Raw genomic sequence first — 4,833 nt, 5'->3', positions numbered from 1 at the left:
CCATTTAAAAAGTACACATTTTAAATTACATAAATTTATTAATTTTAAAACCTATTTGAAATTTGACAAGAGATGATCATTTCTGTCACACAACACGGATGGAAATTCTTATTATATAAGAAGGTGCAGCAGTACTGTAGTTGATTTTAGTTCATGGAAAAACAATACTAGGAAAAGAAAAGAGGGTGTCCTTTTATTTCAATGATATCTTTGACCTATTTCAAGGGTTCTTCAACTCCAACAGCCTGGCTTGAGATCATTCTTTTCTTAAACCATGCATACAATGCAGCAACATTTGAAGGTCTGCTACATTTTCTCTATCTTTTACACAGTCCTATTCACTGACAAATTGATTTTGTCTTCTCTTTCTATTTTCTCAACTGAACTATACATACATGTATATGCTTGCTAAGCAAATCCTGCCTTTCCACATTCATATTTCTCAGTATGAGACCCACATTCATCTCTCTCAGTATCAGAAAGTGATAAAGGTTACATTTCCAGTAAAAGTAGGTCCTGGACAGGGATGTGTGATGTCACCATAATTATTTAACACATTTATAGAGTTATAAAAGAAGTGAGAGGTGTAAGATTATAAGATAAAAATCTAATACAAAGTGGGAGTTGTCACAGTTGCTTTTTGTTGATGACAAGGTGCTTTTGGGAGATTCTGAAGCGAAGGTCCAAAGGTTGGCAGACAAATTTGGGAGGGAATGAAAAAAAAGTTAAAGTGAACATAAGAAAGAGAAACTGGATGAGAATAACAAAAAAATTAGGTAATAAAATATTGGATATCAGTTTGGAAGGAGGGAGTATGGAGGAAGTAAATGAGTTCAGAAGTGGACTTGTTGGGAACTTTAAGGCAGCCCAGTAATTGAGATAATTTACAGATTTATCATGAGCAGTAAAAGATCTCTCTATATTTTCTACCCAAGACATTTCACCTACAGAACAGAACACTGTTGTTAAGAGAGGCTGTATAAGATACAAACAAGAGGAAAATCATGCATGCTTGCACTGGAAATGAAGCACAGTACTCTGTTTCTTTAAAAATGTCAACCTAATTGCAGCTTTGGAAAGAATATTTAAATCTTTCATGCACTGTTACTGTTAAGAATTTTACTTTGAGTTGAGCTGTACGGTTTATAAAGTCCAGTAGGGCCCAGCTTTACGGTATTTTGCCTTACGGTATTTCGCTAATATGGCGATTTCAAATTATGACCAAAACTTTCAATACGGCAAGCGGTCTTTCAATTACGGCGCGTGCCACCCGGTTTGTTTACATCCTCTGTGAGTACATCTCCCTTCTTTTTTTTTTTTTTTTTTTCTTTTTTTTTTTTTTTCAACAAGTCGGTCGTCTCCCACCGAGGCAGGGTGACCCAAAAAAAAAGAAAGAAAATCCCCAAAAAGAAAATACTTTCATCATCATTCAACACTTTCACCACACTCACACATTATCACTGCTTTTGCAGAGGTGCTCAGAATATAACAGTTTAGAAGCATATACGTATAGAGATACACAACATATCCCTCCAAACTGCCAATATCCCAAACCCCTCCTTTAAAGTGCAGGCATTGTACTTCCCATTTCCAGGACTCAAGTCCGACTATATGAAAATAACCGGTTTCCCTGAATCCCTTCACTAAATATTACCCTGCTCACACTCCAACAGATCGTCAGGTCCCAAGTATCATTCGTCTCCATTCACTCCTATCTAACATGCTCATGCACGCTTGCTGGAAGTCCAAGCCCCTCACCCACAAAACCTCCTTTACCCCCTCTTTCCAACCCTTTCGAGGACGACCCCTACCCCTCTTTCCTTCCCCTATAGATTTATATGCTTTCCATGTCATTCTACTTTGATCCATTCTCTCTAAATGATCAAACCACCTCAACAACCCCTCTTCTGCCCTCTGACTAATGCTTTTATTAACTCCACACCTTCTCCTAATTTCCACACTCCGAATTTTCTGCATAATATTTACACCACACATTGCCCTTAGACAGGACATCTCCACTGCCTCCAACCGTCTCCTCGCTGCTGCATTTACCACCCAAGCTTCACATCCATATAAGAGTGTTGGTACTACTATACTTTCATACATTCCCTATTATTTTATTATTTTTTTTTTTTATTATCACACTGGCCGATTCCCACCAAGGCAGGGTGGCCCGAAAAAGAAAAACTTTCACCATCATTCACTCCATCACTGTCTTGCCAGAAGGGTGCTTTACACTACAGTTTTTAAACTGCAACATTAACACCCCTCCTTCAGAGTGCAGGCACTGTACTTCCCATCTCCAGGACTCAAGTCCGGCCTGCCGGTTTCCCTGAATCCCTTCATAAATGTTACTTTGCTCACACTCCAACAGCACGTCAAGTATTAAAAACGATTTGTCTCCATTCACTCCTATCAAACACGCTCACGCATGCCTGCTGGAAGTCCAAGCCCCTCGCACACAAAACCTCCTTTACCCCCTCCCTCCAACCCTTCCTAGGCCGACCCCTACCCCACCTTCCTTCCACTACAGACTGATACACTCTTGAAGTCATTCTGTTTCGCTCCATTCTCTCTACATGTCCGAACCACCTCAACAACCCTTCCTCAGCCCTCTGGACAACAGTTTTGGTAATCCCGCACCTCCTCCTAACTTCCAAACTACGAATTCTCTGCATTATATTCACACCACACATTGCCCTCAGACATGACATCTCCACTGCCTCCAGCCTTCTCCTCGCTGCAACATTCATCACCCACGCTTCACACCCATATAAGAGCGTTGGTAAAACTATACTCTCATACATTCCCCTCTTTGCCTCCAAGGACAAAGTTCTTTGTCTCCACAGACTCCTAAGTGCACCACTCACTCTTTTTCCCTCATCAATTCTATGATTCACCTCATCTTTCATAGACCCATCCGCTGACACGTCCACTCCCAAATATCTGAATACGTTCACCTCCTCCATACTCTCTCCCTCCAATCTGATATTCAATCTTTCATCATCTAATCTTTTTGTTATCCTCATAACCTTACTCTTTCCTGAATTCACCTTTAATTTTCTTCTTTTGCACACCCTACCAAATTCATCCACCAATCTCTGCAGCTTCTCTTCAGAATCTCCCAAGAGCACAGTGTCATCAGCAAAGAGCAGCTGTGACAACTCCCACTTTGTGTGTGATTCTTTATCTTTTAACTCCACGCCTCTTGCCAAGACCCTCGCATTTACTTCTCTTACAACCCCATCTATAAATATATTAAACAACCACGGTGACATCACACATCCTTGTCTAAGGCCTACTTTTACTGGGAAAAAATTTCCCTCTTTAATACATACTCTAACTTGAGCCTCACTATCCTCGTAAAAACTCTTCACTGCTTTCAGTAACCTACCTCCTACACCATACACTTGCAACATCTGCCACATTGCCCCCCTATCCACCCTGTCATACGCCTTTTCCAAATCCATAAATGCCACAAAGACCTCTTTAGCCTTATCTAAATACTGTTCACTTATATGTTTCACTGTAAACACCTGGTCCACACACCCCCTACCTTTCCTAAAGCCTCCTTGTTCATCTGCTATCCTATTCTCCGTCTTACTCTTAATTCTTTCAATTATAACTCTACCATACACTTTACCAGGTACACTCAACAGACTTATCCCCCTATAATTTTTGCACTCTCTTTTATCCCCTTTGCCTTTATACAAAGGAACTATGCATGCTCTCTGCCAATCCCTAGGTACCTTACCCTCTTCCATACATTTATTAAATAATTGCACCAACCACTCCAAAACTATATCCCCACCTGCTTTTAACATTTCTATCTTTATCCCATCAATCCCGGCTGCCTTACCCCCTTTCATTTTACCTACTGCTTCACGAACTTCCCCCACACTCACAACTGGCTCTTCCTCACTCCTACAAGATGTTATTCCTCCTTGCCCTATACACGAAATCACAGCTTCCCTATCTTCATCAACATTTAACAATTCCTCAAAATATTCCCTCCATCTTCCCAATACCTCTAACTCTCCATTTAATAAGTCTCCTCTCCTATTTTTAACTGACAAATCCATTTGTTCTCTAGGCTTTCTTAACTTGTTAATCTCACTCCAAAACTTTTTCTTATTTTCAACAAAATTTGTTGATAACATCTCACCCACTCTCTCATTTGCTCTCTTTTTACATTGCTTCACCACTCTCTTAACCTCTCTCTTTTTCTCCATATACTCTTCCCTCCTTGCATCACTTCTACTTTGTAAAAACTTCTCATATGCTAACTTTTTCTCCCTTACTACTCTCTTTACATCATCATTCCACCAATCGCTCCTCTTCCCTCCCGCACCCACTTTCCTGTAACCACAAACTTCTGCTGAACACTCTAACACTACATTTTTAAACCTACCCCATACCTCTTCGACCCCATTGCCTATGCTCTCATTAGCCCATCTATCCTCCAATAGCTGTTTATATCTTACCCTAACTGCCTCCTCTTTTAGTTTATAAACCTTCACCTCTCTCTTCCCTGATGCTTCTATTCTCCTTGTATCCCATCTACCTTTTACTCTCAGTGTAGCTACAACTAGAAAGTGATCTGATATATCTGTGGCCCCTCTATAAACATGTACATCCTGAAGTCTACTCAACAGTCTTTTATCTACCAATACATAATCCAACAAACTACTGTCATTTCGCCCTACATCATATCGTGTATACTTATTTATCCTCTTTTTCTTAAAATATGTATTACCTATAACTAAACCCCTTTCTATACAAAGTTCAATCAAAGGGCTCCCATTATCATTTACACCTGGCACCCCAAACTTA

Source organism: Cherax quadricarinatus, unplaced genomic scaffold (genome assembly GCF_038502225.1).
Source record: "Cherax quadricarinatus isolate ZL_2023a unplaced genomic scaffold, ASM3850222v1 Contig4458, whole genome shotgun sequence".
NCBI classification, from domain to species: Eukaryota; Metazoa; Arthropoda; class Malacostraca; order Decapoda; family Parastacidae; genus Cherax; species Cherax quadricarinatus.
The sequence above is the reverse complement of the archived record's forward strand: the minus strand, read 5'-3'. Positions refer to the sequence as shown.